The sequence below is a fragment of the Somniosus microcephalus genome, chromosome 13 (genome assembly GCF_052327205.1).
Source record: "Somniosus microcephalus isolate GS21.2 chromosome 13, FLI_Smic_1.0, whole genome shotgun sequence".
Taxonomy (NCBI): domain Eukaryota; kingdom Metazoa; phylum Chordata; class Chondrichthyes; order Squaliformes; family Somniosidae; genus Somniosus; species Somniosus microcephalus.
The window spans coordinates 75,650,252-75,670,202 of NC_140999.1; positions in this window are offsets into that span (position 1 = coordinate 75,650,252).

Sequence of the window (19,951 nt, forward strand, 5' to 3'; positions counted from 1 at the left end):
ATTTTTCACAGTAACATTTCTTCCAGTGATACCTCTACCAGAGACTCCATTCCCAGTGAAACCTCTCCCAGTGACACCTCTCCCAGTGATATTTCTCCCAGTGACAGCTCTCCCAGTGACATCTCTCCCAGTGAAATCTTTCACAGTGACATCTCTCACAGTGACACCTCACCCAGTTACATCTCTCCCAGTGACTCCTCTCCCAGTGACATCTCTCCCGGTGACACATCCACAGTGACATCTCTCCCAGTCATATTTTTCACAGTAACATCTCTTCCAGTGACACCTCTCCCAGAGACTCCTCTCCCAGTGACACCTCTCCCATTGACACCTCTCCCAGTGACATCTCTCCCAGTGACATCTCTCCCAGTGACATCTTTCCCAGTGACATCTCTCCCAGTGACATCTCTCCCAGTGACACCTCTCCCAGAGACTTCTCTCCCAGTGACAACTCTCCCAATGAAACCACACCCAGTGACAACTCTCCCAGTGACATCACTCCCAGTGAGATATTTCCCAGTGACATCTCTCCCAGTGAAATCCCTCCCACTGACATCTATTCAGTAACTCCTCTCCCAATGAAATCTCTCCCAATGACATATTTCCCAGTGACAAGTCCCCATTGACATCTCTCCCAGTGACATCTCTCCCAGTGACACCTCTCCCAGTGACATCTCTCCCAGTAGCATCTCTCCCAGTGACATCTTTCCCAGTGATATCTTTCCCAGTGATACCTCTCCAAGTGATATCTCTCCCAGTGACACCTTTCCCATTGACACATCTCCCAATGACACCTCCCCAGTGAAATCTCCTCCAGTGAAATCGCTCCCAATGTCATCTCTCGCATTGACACCTCTCCAAGTGAAAACTCTCCCAGTGCCATCTCTCTCGATGATTTCACTCCAAGTGACATTTCTCCCAATGACACCTCTCCCAGTGAAACCTCTGCCAGTGACATCTCTCCCAGTGAAACCTCTCCCAATGACATCTCTACCACTGACAACTCTCCCAGTGAAACCTCTCACAGTGACACCTCTCCCAGTAACTCCTCTCTCAGTGAATCCTCACCCAGTGACATCTATCCCAGTGACATCTATCCCAGTGACATCTCTCCCAGTGACATCTCTCACAGTGACATCTCTCACAGTGACACCTCTCCAAATGAATTTTCTCCCAGTGACACCTCTCCCAGTGACATCTCTCCCAGTGACATCTCTCCCGATGACATTTCTCCCAGTGACATCTTTGGCAGTGACATCTCTCCCAGTGACACCTCTCTGAGTGACACCTCACCCAGTGACCCCTCTCCCAGTGATATCTCTGCCAGTGACATCTCTCCCAGTGACTTCTGTCCCAGTGACATCTCTCCCAGTGATGCATCTCCCAGTGACATTTCTGCCAGTAACACGTCCTCCAGTGACATCTCTCCCAGTGACATCTCTCCCAGTAATGTCTCTCACAGTGACGCCTCTCCCAATTCACAATTCACAATTCAAATCGCTTTATTGGCATGATAAGTTACATCTTATGTTGCCAAAGCATCATAATACATTTATGGTTGAGCACATTAACACAGTTCTATTCATACAGTGTATAAACAGGTATATCCCTGAGTGTATAAATATACATTCGCATTGTTTATATATATTCATTTCTTAGTTTACTGGTTGTCCCTCTGTTCATGGCAAGCTGTAACATAGTGTGCCACCAGTGTTACACAGCTTCTCTCCTCTCCCAGTAGGAATGGGAGTTTTTGGTTGTCTTTCAGATTTCTGAATTCAGGGCATATTTGTGAGAATTTTTGGTAGAAATTCTCCCTGATACCTCTCCCAGTGACATCTCTCCCAGGGACTCCTCTCCCAGTGACACCTCTCCCATTGACACCTCACCCAGTGACATCTCTCCCAGTGACATCTCTCCCAGTGACATCTCTCCCAGTGACATCTCTCCCAGTGACACCTCTCCCAGAGACTTCTCTCCCAGTGACATCTCTCCCAGTGAAACCACACCCAGTGACATCTCTCCCAGTGACATCTCTCCCAGTGAGATATTTCCCAGTGACATCTCTCCCAGTGAAATCCCTCCCACTGACATCTTTTCAGTAACTCCTCTCCCAATGAAATCTCTCCCAGTGACATATTTCCCAGTGACACGTCCCCATTGACATCTCTCCCAGTGACATCTCTCCCAGTGACACCTCTCCCAGTGACATCTCTCCCAGTAGCATCTCTCCCAGTGACATCTTTCCCAGTGATATCTTTCCCAGTGACATCTTATCCAGTGACTTCACTCCCAGTGACTACTTTCCCAGTGATACCTCTCCAAGTGCTATCTCTCCCAGTGACACATTTCCCAGTGACACATCTCCCAATGACACCTCCCCAGTGAAATCTCCTCCAGTGAAATCTCTCCCAATGTCATCTCTCGCATTGACTCCTCTCCAGGTGAAAACTCTCCTAGTGCCATCTCTCTCGATGATTTCACTCCAAGTGACATTTCTCCCAATGACACCTCTCCCAGTGAAACCTCTGCCAGTGACATCTCTCCCAGTGACATGTCTCCCAGTGAAAACTCTCCCAATGATATTTCTACCGCTGACAACTCTCCCAGTGAATCCTCTACCAGTGAAACCTCTCCCAGTAACTCCTCTCTCAGTGAATCCTCACCCAGTGACATCTCTCCCAGTGACATCTATCCCAGTGACATCTCTCCCAGTGACATCTCTCACAGTGACATCTCTCACAGTGACACCTCTCCAAATGAATTTTCTCCCAGTGACACCTCTCCCAGTGACATCTCTCCCAGTGACATCTCTCCCGATGACATCTCTCCCAGTGACATCTTTGGCAGTGGCATCTCTCCCAGTGACACCTCTCCGAGTGACACCTCACCCAGTGACCCCTCTCCCAGTGACATCTCTGCCAGCGAAATCTCTCCCAGTGACTTCTGTCCCAGTGACGTCTCTCCCAGTGATGCATCTCCCAGTGACATTTCTGCCAGTAACACGTCCTCCAGTGACATCTCTCCCAGTGACACCTCCCCAGTGATTCTCCCAGTGATATTATTTGCAGTAACATCTCTCCCAATGAAACCTCTCCCAGTGAAACCTCTCCCAGTGACACCTCTCCCAGTGACATTTCTCCCAGTGACATCTCTCCCAGTGACATCTATCACAGTGACATCTCTCACAGTGACACCTCTCTGAGTGAATTTTCTCCCAGTGACACCTCTCCCAGTGACATCTCTCCCACTGATGTCTCTCCCAATGACACCTCTCCCAGTGATACCTCACCCAGTGACATCTCATGCAGTGAATCCTCTCCCAGTGACTTCTCTCCCAGTGACACCTCCCCAGTAATATGTCTCCGAGTGATATTTTTCGCAGTAACATCTCTCCCCGTGAAACCTCTCCCAGTGACACCTCTCCCAGTGACTTCTTTCACAGTGACATCTCTCACAGTGACACCTCACCCAGTGACATCTCTCCCAGTGACTCCTCTCCCAGTGACATCTCTCCTAGTGACATTTTTCACAGTGACTACTCTCACAGTGACACCTCTCCCAGAGAGTCCTCTACCAGTGACACTTCTCCCAGAGACACCTCTCCCAGTGACATTTCTCCCAGTGACATCTCTCCCAGTGACATCTCTACCAGTGACATTTTTCACAGTGACATCTCTCACAGTGACACCTCTCCGAGTGACTCCACTCCTAGTGAAACCTCTCCCAGTGCCACCTCTCTCAGTGACTCCTCTCCCAGTGATATCTCTCCCAGTGACACGTCCCCCAGTGCTATCTCTCCCAGTCACATCTCTCACAGTGACACCTCTCCGATTGAATTTGCTCCCAGTGACACCTCTCCCAGTGACACCTCTCCCAGTGACATCACTCCCGATGACATCTCTCCCAGTGACATCTTTGGCAGTAACATCTCTCCCAGTGACATCTCTCCCAGTGACACCTCTCCCAATGACCCCTCTCCCAGTGACATCTCTGCCAGTGACATCTCTCCCAGTGACTTCTGTCCCAGTGATATCTTTCGCAGTGACATCTCTCCCAATGATGCCTCTCCCAGTGACAGCTCTCCCAGTGACACGTCCTCCAGTGACATCTCTCCCAGTGACATCTCTCCCAGTGACTTCTCTCCCAGTGATATCTCTCCCAGTGATACCTCTCCCAGTGACATCTCTCCCAGTGACTCCTCTCCCAGTGGCATCTCTCCCAATGACACCTCCCCAGTGATATCTCTCCCAGTGATATTTTTCACAGTAACATCTCTCCCAGTGAAATCTCTCCCAGTGACACCTGTCCCAGTGACACCACTCCCAGTGACATTTCTCCCAGTGACATCTCTCCCAGTGACATCTCTCCCAGTGATGTCATTCACTGTGACATCTCTCACAGTGACACCTCACCCAGTGACATCTCTCCCAGTGACATCTCTCCCAGTGAAACCACACCCAGTGACATCTCTCCCAGTGACATCTCTCCCAGTGAGATATTTCCCAGTGACATCTCTCCCAGTGAAATCCCTCCCACTGACATCTTTTCAGTAACTCCTCTCCCAATGAAATCTCTCCCAGTGACATATTTCCCAGTGACACGTCCCCATTGACATCTCTCCCAGTGACATCTCTCCCAGTGACACCTCTCCCAGTGACATCTCTCCCAGTAGCATCTCTCCCAGTGACATCTTTCCCAGTGATATCTTTCCCAGTGACATCTTATCCAGTGACTTCACTCCCAGTGACTACTTTCCCAGTGATACCTCTCCAAGTGCTATCTCTCCCAGTGACACATTTCCCAGTGACACATCTCCCAATGACACCTCCCCAGTGAAATCTCCTCCAGTGAAATCTCTCCCAATGTCATCTCTCGCATTGACTCCTCTCCAGGTGAAAACTCTCCTAGTGCCATCTCTCTCGATGATTTCACTCCAAGTGACATTTCTCCCAATGACACCTCTCCCAGTGAAACCTCTGCCAGTGACATCTCTCCCAGTGACATGTCTCCCAGTGAAAACTCTCCCAATGATATTTCTACCGCTGACAACTCTCCCAGTGAATCCTCTACCAGTGAAACCTCTCCCAGTAACTCCTCTCTCAGTGAATCCTCACCCAGTGACATCTCTCCCAGTGACATCTATCCCAGTGACATCTCTCCCAGTGACATCTCTCACAGTGACATCTCTCACAGTGACACCTCTCCAAATGAATTTTCTCCCAGTGACACCTCTCCCAGTGACATCTCTCCCAGTGACATCTCTCCCGATGACATCTCTCCCAGTGACATCTTTGGCAGTGGCATCTCTCCCAGTGACACCTCTCCGAGTGACACCTCACCCAGTGACCCCTCTCCCAGTGACATCTCTGCCAGCGAAATCTCTCCCAGTGACTTCTGTCCCAGTGACGTCTCTCCCAGTGATGCATCTCCCAGTGACATTTCTGCCAGTAACACGTCCTCCAGTGACATCTCTCCCAGTGACACCTCCCCAGTGATTCTCCCAGTGATATTATTTGCAGTAACATCTCTCCCAGTGAAACCTCTCCCAGTGAAACCTCTCCCAGTGACACCTCTCCCAGTGACATTTCTCCCAGTGACATCTCTCCCAGTGACATCTATCACAGTGACATCTCTCACAGTGACACCTCTCTGAGTGAATTTTCTCCCAGTGACACATCTCCCAATGACACCTCCCCAGTGAAATCTCCTCCAGTGAAATCTCTCCCAATGTCATCTCTCGCATTGACTCCTCTCCAGGTGAAAACTCTCCTAGTGCCATCTCTCTCGATGATTTCACTCCAAGTGACATTTCTCCCAATGACACCTCTCCCAGTGAAACCTCTGCCAGTGACATCTCTCCCAGTGACATGTCTCCCAGTGAAAACTCTCCCAATGATATTTCTACCGCTGACAACTCTCCCAGTGAATCCTCTACCAGTGAAACCTCTCCCAGTAACTCCTCTCTCAGTGAATCCTCACCCAGTGACATCTCTCCCAGTGACATCTATCCCAGTGACATCTCTCCCAGTGACATCTCTCACAGTGACATCTCTCACAGTGACACCTCTCCAAATGAATTTTCTCCCAGTGACACCTCTCCCAGTGACATCTCTCCCAGTGACATCTCTCCCGATGACATCTCTCCCAGTGACATCTTTGGCAGTGGCATCTCTCCCAGTGACACCTCTCCGAGTGACACCTCACCCAGTGACCCCTCTCCCAGTGACATCTCTGCCAGCGAAATCTCTCCCAGTGACTTCTGTCCCAGTGACGTCTCTCCCAGTGATGCATCTCCCAGTGACATTTCTGCCAGTAACACGTCCTCCAGTGACATCTCTCCCAGTGACACCTCCCCAGTGATTCTCCCAGTGATATTATTTGCAGTAACATCTCTCCCAGTGAAACCTCTCCCAGTGAAACCTCTCCCAGTGACACCTCTCCCAGTGACATTTCTCCCAGTGACATCTCTCCCAGTGACATCTATCACAGTGACATCTCTCACAGTGACACCTCTCTGAGTGAATTTTCTCCCAGTGACACCTCTCCCAGTGACATCTCTCCCACTGATGTCTCTCCCAATGACACCTCTCCCAGTGATACCTCACCCAGTGACATCTCATGCAGTGAATCCTCTCCCAGTGACTTCTCTCCCAGTGACACCTCCCCAGTAATATGTCTCCGAGTGATATTTTTCGCAGTAACATCTCTCCCCGTGAAACCTCTCCCAGTGACACCTCTCCCAGTGACTTCTTTCACAGTGACATCTCTCACAGTGACACCTCACCCAGTGACATCTCTCCCAGTGACTCCTCTCCCAGTGACATCTCTCCTAGTGACATTTTTCACAGTGACTACTCTCACAGTGACACCTCTCCCAGAGAGTCCTCTACCAGTGACACTTCTCCCAGAGACACCTCTCCCAGTGACATTTCTCCCAGTGACATCTCTCCCAGTGACATCTCTACCAGTGACATTTTTCACAGTGACATCTCTCACAGTGACACCTCTCCGAGTGACTCCACTCCTAGTGAAACCTCTCCCAGTGCCACCTCTCTCAGTGACTCCTCTCCCAGTGATATCTCTCCCAGTGACACGTCCCCCAGTGCTATCTCTCCCAGTCACATCTCTCACAGTGACACCTCTCCGATTGAATTTGCTCCCAGTGACACCTCTCCCAGTGACACCTCTCCCAGTGACATCACTCCCGATGACATCTCTCCCAGTGACATCTTTGGCAGTAACATCTCTCCCAGTGACATCTCTCCCAGTGACACCTCTCCCAATGACCCCTCTCCCAGTGACATCTCTGCCAGTGACATCTCTCCCAGTGACTTCTGTCCCAGTGATATCTTTCGCAGTGACATCTCTCCCAATGATGCCTCTCCCAGTGACAGCTCTCCCAGTGACACGTCCTCCAGTGACATCTCTCCCAGTGACATCTCTCCCAGTGACTTCTCTCCCAGTGATATCTCTCCCAGTGATACCTCTCCCAGTGACATCTCTCCCAGTGACTCCTCTCCCAGTGGCATCTCTCCCAATGACACCTCCCCAGTGATATCTCTCCCAGTGATATTTTTCACAGTAACATCTCTCCCAGTGAAATCTCTCCCAGTGACACCTGTCCCAGTGACACCACTCCCAGTGACATTTCTCCCAGTGACATCTCTCCCAGTGACATCTCTCCCAGTGATGTCATTCACTGTGACATCTCTCACAGTGACACCTCACCCAGTGACATCTCTCCCAGTGACATCTCTCCCAGTGAAACCACACCCAGTGACATCTCTCCCAGTGACATCTCTCCCAGTGAGATATTTCCCAGTGACATCTCTCCCAGTGAAATCCCTCCCACTGACATCTTTTCAGTAACTCCTCTCCCAATGAAATCTCTCCCAGTGACATATTTCCCAGTGACACGTCCCCATTGACATCTCTCCCAGTGACATCTCTCCCAGTGACACCTCTCCCAGTGACATCTCTCCCAGTAGCATCTCTCCCAGTGACATCTTTCCCAGTGATATCTTTCCCAGTGACATCTTATCCAGTGACTTCACTCCCAGTGACTACTTTCCCAGTGATACCTCTCCAAGTGCTATCTCTCCCAGTGACACATTTCCCAGTGACACATCTCCCAATGACACCTCCCCAGTGAAATCTCCTCCAGTGAAATCTCTCCCAATGTCATCTCTCGCATTGACTCCTCTCCAGGTGAAAACTCTCCTAGTGCCATCTCTCTCGATGATTTCACTCCAAGTGACATTTCTCCCAATGACACCTCTCCCAGTGAAACCTCTGCCAGTGACATCTCTCCCAGTGACATGTCTCCCAGTGAAAACTCTCCCAATGATATTTCTACCGCTGACAACTCTCCCAGTGAATCCTCTACCAGTGAAACCTCTCCCAGTAACTCCTCTCTCAGTGAATCCTCACCCAGTGACATCTCTCCCAGTGACATCTATCCCAGTGACATCTCTCCCAGTGACATCTCTCACAGTGACATCTCTCACAGTGACACCTCTCCAAATGAATTTTCTCCCAGTGACACCTCTCCCAGTGACATCTCTCCCAGTGACATCTCTCCCGATGACATCTCTCCCAGTGACATCTTTGGCAGTGGCATCTCTCCCAGTGACACCTCTCCGAGTGACACCTCACCCAGTGACCCCTCTCCCAGTGACATCTCTGCCAGCGAAATCTCTCCCAGTGACTTCTGTCCCAGTGACGTCTCTCCCAGTGATGCATCTCCCAGTGACATTTCTGCCAGTAACACGTCCTCCAGTGACATCTCTCCCAGTGACACCTCCCCAGTGATTCTCCCAGTGATATTATTTGCAGTAACATCTCTCCCAGTGAAACCTCTCCCAGTGAAACCTCTCCCAGTGACACCTCTCCCAGTGACATTTCTCCCAGTGACATCTCTCCCAGTGACATCTATCACAGTGACATCTCTCACAGTGACACCTCTCTGAGTGAATTTTCTCCCAGTGACACATCTCCCAATGACACCTCCCCAGTGAAATCTCCTCCAGTGAAATCTCTCCCAATGTCATCTCTCGCATTGACTCCTCTCCAGGTGAAAACTCTCCTAGTGCCATCTCTCTCGATGATTTCACTCCAAGTGACATTTCTCCCAATGACACCTCTCCCAGTGAAACCTCTGCCAGTGACATCTCTCCCAGTGACATGTCTCCCAGTGAAAACTCTCCCAATGATATTTCTACCGCTGACAACTCTCCCAGTGAATCCTCTACCAGTGAAACCTCTCCCAGTAACTCCTCTCTCAGTGAATCCTCACCCAGTGACATCTCTCCCAGTGACATCTATCCCAGTGACATCTCTCCCAGTGACATCTCTCACAGTGACATCTCTCACAGTGACACCTCTCCAAATGAATTTTCTCCCAGTGACACCTCTCCCAGTGACATCTCTCCCAGTGACATCTCTCCCGATGACATCTCTCCCAGTGACATCTTTGGCAGTGGCATCTCTCCCAGTGACACCTCTCCGAGTGACACCTCACCCAGTGACCCCTCTCCCAGTGACATCTCTGCCAGCGAAATCTCTCCCAGTGACTTCTGTCCCAGTGACGTCTCTCCCAGTGATGCATCTCCCAGTGACATTTCTGCCAGTAACACGTCCTCCAGTGACATCTCTCCCAGTGACACCTCCCCAGTGATTCTCCCAGTGATATTATTTGCAGTAACATCTCTCCCAGTGAAACCTCTCCCAGTGAAACCTCTCCCAGTGACACCTCTCCCAGTGACATTTCTCCCAGTGACATCTCTCCCAGTGACATCTATCACAGTGACATCTCTCACAGTGACACCTCTCTGAGTGAATTTTCTCCCAGTGACACCTCTCCCAGTGACATCTCTCCCACTGATGTCTCTCCCAATGACACCTCTCCCAGTGATACCTCACCCAGTGACATCTCATGCAGTGAATCCTCTCCCAGTGACTTCTCTCCCAGTGACACCTCCCCAGTAATATGTCTCCGAGTGATATTTTTCGCAGTAACATCTCTCCCCGTGAAACCTCTCCCAGTGACACCTCTCCCAGTGACTTCTTTCACAGTGACATCTCTCACAGTGACACCTCACCCAGTGACATCTCTCCCAGTGACTCCTCTCCCAGTGACATCTCTCCTAGTGACATTTTTCACAGTGACTACTCTCACAGTGACACCTCTCCCAGAGAGTCCTCTACCAGTGACACTTCTCCCAGAGACACCTCTCCCAGTGACATTTCTCCCAGTGACATCTCTCCCAGTGACATCTCTACCAGTGACATTTTTCACAGTGACATCTCTCACAGTGACACCTCTCCGAGTGACTCCACTCCTAGTGAAACCTCTCCCAGTGCCACCTCTCTCAGTGACTCCTCTCCCAGTGATATCTCTCCCAGTGACACGTCCCCCAGTGCTATCTCTCCCAGTCACATCTCTCACAGTGACACCTCTCCGATTGAATTTGCTCCCAGTGACACCTCTCCCAGTGACACCTCTCCCAGTGACATCACTCCCGATGACATCTCTCCCAGTGACATCTTTGGCAGTAACATCTCTCCCAGTGACATCTCTCCCAGTGACACCTCTCCCAATGACCCCTCTCCCAGTGACATCTCTGCCAGTGACATCTCTCCCAGTGACTTCTGTCCCAGTGATATCTTTCGCAGTGACATCTCTCCCAATGATGCCTCTCCCAGTGACAGCTCTCCCAGTGACACGTCCTCCAGTGACATCTCTCCCAGTGACATCTCTCCCAGTGACTTCTCTCCCAGTGATATCTCTCCCAGTGATACCTCTCCCAGTGACATCTCTCCCAGTGACTCCTCTCCCAGTGGCATCTCTCCCAATGACACCTCCCCAGTGATATCTCTCCCAGTGATATTTTTCACAGTAACATCTCTCCCAGTGAAATCTCTCCCAGTGACACCTGTCCCAGTGACACCACTCCCAGTGACATTTCTCCCAGTGACATCTCTCCCAGTGACATCTCTCCCAGTGATGTCATTCACTGTGACATCTCTCACAGTGACACCTCACCCAGTGACATCTCTCCCAGTGACATCTCTCCCAGTGAAACCACACCCAGTGACATCTCTCCCAGTGACATCTCTCCCAGTGAGATATTTCCCAGTGACATCTCTCCCAGTGAAATCCCTCCCACTGACATCTTTTCAGTAACTCCTCTCCCAATGAAATCTCTCCCAGTGACATATTTCCCAGTGACACGTCCCCATTGACATCTCTCCCAGTGACATCTCTCCCAGTGACACCTCTCCCAGTGACATCTCTCCCAGTAGCATCTCTCCCAGTGACATCTTTCCCAGTGATATCTTTCCCAGTGACATCTTATCCAGTGACTTCACTCCCAGTGACTACTTTCCCAGTGATACCTCTCCAAGTGCTATCTCTCCCAGTGACACATTTCCCAGTGACACATCTCCCAATGACACCTCCCCAGTGAAATCTCCTCCAGTGAAATCTCTCCCAATGTCATCTCTCGCATTGACTCCTCTCCAGGTGAAAACTCTCCTAGTGCCATCTCTCTCGATGATTTCACTCCAAGTGACATTTCTCCCAATGACACCTCTCCCAGTGAAACCTCTGCCAGTGACATCTCTCCCAGTGACATGTCTCCCAGTGAAAACTCTCCCAATGATATTTCTACCGCTGACAACTCTCCCAGTGAATCCTCTACCAGTGAAACCTCTCCCAGTAACTCCTCTCTCAGTGAATCCTCACCCAGTGACATCTCTCCCAGTGACATCTATCCCAGTGACATCTCTCCCAGTGACATCTCTCACAGTGACATCTCTCACAGTGACACCTCTCCAAATGAATTTTCTCCCAGTGACACCTCTCCCAGTGACATCTCTCCCAGTGACATCTCTCCCGATGACATCTCTCCCAGTGACATCTTTGGCAGTGGCATCTCTCCCAGTGACACCTCTCCGAGTGACACCTCACCCAGTGACCCCTCTCCCAGTGACATCTCTGCCAGCGAAATCTCTCCCAGTGACTTCTGTCCCAGTGACGTCTCTCCCAGTGATGCATCTCCCAGTGACATTTCTGCCAGTAACACGTCCTCCAGTGACATCTCTCCCAGTGACACCTCCCCAGTGATTCTCCCAGTGATATTATTTGCAGTAACATCTCTCCCAGTGAAACCTCTCCCAGTGAAACCTCTCCCAGTGACACCTCTCCTAGTGACATTTCTCCCAGTGACATCTCTCCCAGTGACATCTATCACAGTGACATCTCTCACAGTGACACCTCTCTGAGTGAATTTTCTCCCAGTGACACCTCTCCCAGTGACATCTCTCCCACTGATGTCTCTCCCAATGACACCTCTCCCAGTGATACCTCACCCAGTGACATCTCATGCAGTGAATCCTCTCCCAGTGACTTCTCTCCCAGTGACACCTCCCCAGTAATATGTCTCCGAGTGATATTTTTCGCAGTAACATCTCTCCCCGTGAAACCTCTCCCAGTGACACCTCTCCCAGTGACTTCTTTCACAGTGGCGTCTCTCACAGTGACACCTCACCCAGTGACATCTCTCCCAGTGACTCCTCTCCCAGTGACATCTCTCCTAGTGACATTTTTCACAGTGACTACTCTCACAGTGACACCTCTCCCAGAGAGTCCTCTACCAGTGACACTTCTCCCAGAGACACCTCTCCCAGTGACATTTCTCCCAGTGACATCTCTCCCAGTGACATCTCTACCAGTGACATTTTTCACAGTGACATCTCTCACAGTGACACCTCTCTGAGTGACTCCACTCCTAGTGAAACCTCTCCCAGTGCCACCTCTCTCAGTGACTCCTCTCCCAGTGATATCTCTCCCAGTGACACGTCCCCCAGTGCTATCTCTCCCAGTCACATCTCTCACAGTGACACCTCTCCGATTGAATTTGCTCCCAGTGACACCTCTCCCAGTGACACCTCTCCCAGTGACATCACTCCCGATGACATCTCTCCCAGTGACATCTTTGGCAGTAACATCTCTCCCAGTGACATCTCTCCCAGTGACACCTCTCCCAATGACCCCTCTCCCAGTGACATCTCTGCCAGTGACATCTCTCCCAGTGACTTCTGTCCCAGTGATATCTTTCGCAGTGACATCTCTCCCAATGATGCCTCTCCCAGTGACAGCTCTCCCAGTGACACGTCCTCCAGTGACATCTCTCCCAGTGACATCTCTCCCAGTGACTTCTCTCCCAGTGATATCTCTCCCAGTGATACCTCTCCCAGTGACATCTCTCCCAGTGACTCCTCTCCCAGTGGCATCTCTCCCAATGACACCTCCCCAGTGATATCTCTCCCAGTGATATTTTTCACAGTAACATCTCTCCCAGTGAAATCTCTCCCAGTGACACCTGTCCCAGTGACACCACTCCCAGTGACATTTCTCCCAGTGACATCTCTCCCAGTGACATCTCTCCCAGTGATGTCATTCACTGTGACATCTCTCACAGTGACACCTCACCCAGTGACATCTCTACCAGTGACTCCTCTCCCAGTGACATCTCTCCAAATGACACCTCCCCAGTGACATCTCTCCCAGTGATATTTTTCACAGTAACATTTCTTCCAGTGATACCTCTACCAGAGACTCCATTCCCAGTGAAACCTCTCCCAGTGACACCTCTCCCAGTGATATTTCTCCCAGTGACATCTCTCCCAGTGACATCTCTCCCAGTGATACCTCTCCCAGTGATACCTCTCCCAGTGACATCTCTCCCAGTGACTCCTCTCCCAGTGACATCTCTCCCAATGACACCTCCCCAGTGATATCTCTCCCAGTGATATTTTTCACAGTAACATCTCTCCCAGTGAAATCTCTCCCAGTGACACCTGTCCCAGTCACACCACTCCCAGTGACATTTCTCCCAGTGACATCTCTCCCAGTGACATCTCTCCCAGTGATGTCATTCACTGTGACATCTCTCACAGTGACACCTCACCCAGTGACATCTCTACCAGTGACTCCTCTCCCAGTGACATCTCTCCCAATGACACCTCCCCAGTGACATCTCTCCCAGTGATATTTTTCACAGTAACATTTCTTCCAGTGATACCTCTACCAGAGACTCCATTCCCAGTGAAACCTCTCCCAGTGACACCTCTCCCAGTGATATTTCTCCCAGTGACATCTCTCCCAGTGACATCTCTCCCAGTGATACCTCTCCCAGTGATACCTCTCCCAGTGACATCTCTCCCAGTGACTCCTCTCCCAGTGACATCTCTCCCAATGACACCTCCCCAGTGATATCTCTCCCAGTGATATTTTTCACAGTGACTACTCCCACAGTGACACCTCTCCCAGAGAGTCCTCTACCAGTGACACTTCTCCCAGTGACACCTCTCCCAGTGACACCTCTCCCAGTGACATTTCTCCCAGTGACATCTCTCCCAGTGACATCCCTACCAGTGACATTATTCACAGTTACATCTCTCACAGTGACACCTCTCCGAGTGACTCCACTCCTAGTGAAACCTCTCCCAGTGCCACTTCTCTCAGTGACTCCTCTCCCAGTGATATCTCTCCCAGTGACACGTCCCCCAGTGCTATCTCTCCCAGTCACATCTCTCACAGTGACACCTCTCCGATTGAATTTGCTCCCAGTGACACCTCTCCCAGTGACACCTCTCCCAGTGACATCTCTCCCGATGACATCTCTCCCAGTGACATCTTTGGCAGTAACATCTCTCCCAGTGACATCTCTCCCAGTGACACTTCTCCCAATGACCCCTCTCCCAGTGACATCTCTGCCAGTGACATCTCTGCCAGTGACTTCTGTCCCAGTGATATCTTTCGCAGTGACATCTCTCCCAATGATGCCTCTCCCAGTGACAGCTCTCCCAGTGACACGTCCTCCAGTGACATCTCTCCCCGTGACAGCTCTCCCAGTGACATCTCTCCCAGTGATACCTCTCCCAGTGATACCTCTCCCAGTGACATCTCTCCCAGTGACTCCTCTCCCAGTGACATCTCTCCCAATGTCACCTCCCCAGTGATATCTCTCCAAGTGATATTTTTCACAGTTACATCTCTCCCAGTGAAATCTCTCCCAGTGACACCTGTCCCAGTGACACCACTCCCAGTGACATTTCTCCCAGTGACATCTCTCCCAGTGACATCTCTCCCAGTGATGTCATTCACTGTGACATCTCTCACAGTGACACCTCACCCAGTGACATCTCTACCAGTGACTCCTCTCCCAGTGACATCTCTCCAAATGACACCTCCCCAGTGACATCTCTACCAGTGATATTTTTCACAGTAACATTTCTTCCAGTGATACCTCTACCACAGACTCCATTCCCAGTGAAACCTCTCCCAGTGACACCTCTCCCAGTGATATTTCTCCCAGTGACAGTTCTCCCAGTGACATCTCTCCCAGTGAAATCTTTCACAGTGACATCTCTCACAGTGACACCTCACCCAGTTACATCTCTCCCAATGACTCCTCTCCCAGTGACATCTCTCCCGGTGACACATCCAAAGTGACATCTCTCCCAGTCATATTTTTCACAGTAACATCTCTTCCAGTGACACCTCTCCCAGAGACTCCTCTCCCAGTGACACCTCTCCCATTGACACCTCTCCCAGTGACATATCTCCCAGTGACATCTCTCCCAGTGGCATCTTTCCCAGTGACATCTCTCCCAGTGACATCTCTCCCAGTGACACCTCTCCCAGAGACTTCTCTCCCAGTGACACCTCTCCCAGTGAAACCACACCCAGTGACATCTCTCCCAGTGACATCACTCCCAGTGAGATATTTCCCAGTGACATCTCTCCCAGTGAAATCCCTCCCACTGACATCTATTCAGTAACTCCTCTCCCAATGAAATCTCTCCCAATGACATATTTCCCAGTGACACGTCCCCATTGACATCTCTCCCAGTGACATCTCTCCCAGTGACACCTCTCCCAGTGACATCTCTCCCAGTAGCATCTCTCCCAGTGACATCTTTCCCAGTGATATCTTTCCCAGTGATACCTCTCCAAGTGATATCTCTCCCAGTGACACCTTTCCCATTGACACATCTCCCAATGACACCTCCCCAGTGAAATCTCCTCCAGTGAAATCGCTCCCAATGTCATCTCTCGCATTGACACCTCTCCAAGTGAAAACTCTCCCAGTGCCATCTCTCTCGATGATTTCACTCCAAGTGACATTTCTCCCAATGACACCTCTCCCAGTGAAACCTCTGCCAGTGACATCTCTCCCAGTGACATCTCTCCCAGTGAAACCTCTCCCAATGACATCTCTACCACTGACAACTCTCCCAGTGAAACCTCTCACAGTGACACCTCTCCCAGTAACTCCTCTCTCAGTGAATCCTCACCCAGTGACATCTATCCCAGTGACATCTATCCCAGTGACATCTCTCCCAGTGACATCTCTCACAGTGACATCTCTCACAGTGACACCTCTCCAAATGAATTTTCTCCCAGTGACACCTCTCCCAGTGACATCTCTCCCAGTGACATCTCTCCCGATGACATCTCTCCCAGTGACATCTTTGGCAGTGACATCTCTCCCAGTGACACCTCTCCGAGTGACACCTCACCCAGTGACCCCTCTCCCAGTGATATCTCTGCCAGTGACATCTCTCCCAGTGACTTCTGTCCCAGTGACATCTCTCCCAGTGATGCATCTCCCAGTGACATTTCTGCCAGTAACACGTCCTCCAGTGACATCTCTCCCAGTGACATCTCTCCCAGTAATGTCTCTCACAGTGACGCCTCTCCCAATTCACAATTCACAATTCACAATTCAAATCGCTTTATTGGCATGATAAGTTACATCTTATGTTGCCAAAGCATCATAATACATTTATGGTTGAGCACATTAACGCAGTTCTATTCATACAGTGTATAAACAGGTATATCCCTGAGTGAATAAATATACATTCGCATTGTTTATATATATTCATTTCTTAGTTTACTGGTTGTCCCTCTGTTCATGGCAAGCTGTAACATAGTGTGCCACCAGTGTTACACAGCTTCTCTCCTCTCCCAGTAGGAATGGGAGTTTTTGGTTGTCATTCAGATTTCTGAATTCAGGGCATATTTTGAGAATTTTTGGTAGAAATTCTCCCTGATACCTCTCCCAGTGACATCTCTCCCAGGGACTCCTCTCCCAGTGACACCTCTCCCATTGACACCTCACCCAGTGACATCTCTCCCAGTGACATCTCTCCCAGTGACATCTTATCCAGTGACTTCACTCCCAGTGACTACTTTCCCAGTGATACCTCTCCAAGTGCTATCTCTCCCAGTGACACATTTCCCAGTGACACATCTCCCAATGACACCTCCCCAGTGAAATCTCCTCCAGTGAAATCTCTCCCAATGTCATCTCTCGCATTGACTCCTCTCCAAGTGAAAACTCTCCCAGTGCCATCTCTCTCGATGATTTAACTCCAAGACACATTTCTCCCAATGACACCTCTCCCAGTGAAACCTCTGCCAGTGACATCTCTCCCAGTGACATGTCTCCCAGTGAAAACTCTCCCAATTATATTTCTACCGCTGACAACTCTCCCAGTGAATCCTCTACCAGTGAAACATCTCCCAGTAACTCCTCTCTCAGTGAATCCTCACCCAGTGACATCTCTCCCAGTGACATCTATCCCAGTGACATCTCTCCCAGTGACATCTCTCACAGTGACATCTCTCACAGTGACACCTCTCCAAATGAATTTTCTCCCAGTGACACCTCTCCCAGTGACATCTCTCCCAGTGACATCTCTCCCGATGACATCTCTCCCAGTGACATCTTTGGCAGTGGCATCTCTCCCAGTGACACCTCTCCGAGTGACACCTCACCCAGTGACCCCTCTTCCAGTGACATCTCTGCCAGCGAAATCTCTCCCAGTGACTTCTGTCCCAGTGACGTCTCTCCCAGTGATGCATCTCCCAGTGACATTTCTGCCAGTAACACATCCTCCAGTGACATCTCTCCCAGTGACACCTCCCCAGTGATTCTCCCAGTGATATTATTTGCAGTAACATCTCTCCCAGTGAAACCTCTCCCAGTGAAACCTCTCCCAGTGACACCACTCCCAGTGACATTTCTCCCAGTGTCATCTCTCCCAGTGACATCTCTCCCAGTGACATCTCTCACAGTGGCACCTCACCCAGTGACATCTCTCCCAGTGACTCCTCTCCCAGTGACATCTCTCCCAATGGCACCTCCCCAGTGACTGCTCGCCCAGTGATATTTTTCGCAGTAACATCTCTTCCAGTGACACCTCTCCCAGAGATTCCTCTCCCAGTGACACCTCTCCCAGTGACACCTCTCCCAGTGACATTTCTCCCAGTGACATCTCTCCCAGTGACATCTCTCCCAGTGACATATTTCACAGTGACATCTCTCACAGTGACACCTCTCCGAGTGACTCCACTCCTAGTGACACCTCTCCCAGTGCCACCTCTCCCAGTGACATTTCTCCCAGTGACATCTCTCCCAGTGACATCTCTCCCAGTGACATCTTTCACAGTGACATCTCTCACAGTGACACCTCACCCAGTGACATCTCTCCCAGTGACTCCTCTCCCAGTGACATCTCTCAAAGTGACACCTCCCCAGTGACATCTCTCCCAGTGATATTTTTCACAGTATCATCTCTTCCAATGACACCACTCCCAGAGACTCCTCTCCCAGTGACACCTCTCCCAGTGACACCTCTCCCAGTGACATCTCTCCCAGTGACATCTTTCCCAGTGACACCTCTCCCAGTGAAATCTCTCCCTGTGACATCTCTCACAGTGACACTGCTCCTGGAGACATCTCTCCCAGTGACATTTTTCCCAGTGACACCACAACCAGTGACATCTCTCCCAGTGACATCTCTCCCAGTGACATCTCTCCAAGTATCATCTCTTCCAGTGAGATCTTTCACAGTGACATTGATCCCAGTGACATCTCTCGCAGTGACTCCTCTCCCAGTGACACCTCTCCCAGTCACACATCTTCCAGTGACATCTCTCCCAGTGACATCTCTCCCAGTGACATCTCTCCGAGTGACACCTTTCCCAGGGACATCTCTCCCAGTGATATCTCTCCCAGTGACATCTCTCCAAGTGACACCACTCCCAGTGGCATCTCTCCCAGTGACATTATTCCCTGAAAAACCTCTCCCATTGACATCTCTCCCAGTGATATCTCTCCCAGTGTCACCAGTCCCAGTGACATCTCTCCCAGTGACATCTCTCCCAGTGAGATCTTTCCCAGTGACATCTCTCCCAGTGAAATCCCTCGCAGTGACATCTTTTCAGTAACACCTCTCCCAATGAAATCCCTCCGAGTGAAATTTTTCCCAGTGACACCTCTCCCATTGACATCTCTCCCAGTGACATCTCTCCCAGTGACTCCTCTCCCAGTGACATCTCTCCAAATGACACCTCCCCAGTGACATCTCTCCCAGTGATATTTTTCACAGTATCATCTCTTCCAGTGATACCTCTACCAGAGACTCCTCTCCCAGGGAAACCTCTCCCAGTGACACCTCTCCCAGTGATATTTCTCCCAGTGACATCTCTCCCAGTGACATCTCTCCCAGTGACATCTTTCACAGTGACATCTCTCACAGCGACACCTCACCCAGTTACATCTCTCCCAGTGACTCCTCTCCCAGTGACATCTCTCCCGGTGACACATCCACAGTGACATTTGTCCCAGTGATATTTTTCACAGTAACATCTCTTCCAGTGACACCTCTCCCAGAGACTCCTCTCCTAGTGACACCTCTCCCATTGACACTTCTCCCAGTGACATCTCTCCCAGTGACATCTCTCCCAGTGACATCTTTCCCAGTGACATCTCTCCCAGTGACATCTCTCCCAGTGACATCTCTCCCAGTGACACCTCTCCCAGAGACTTCTCTCCCAGTGACACCTCTCCCAGTGAAACCACACCCAGTG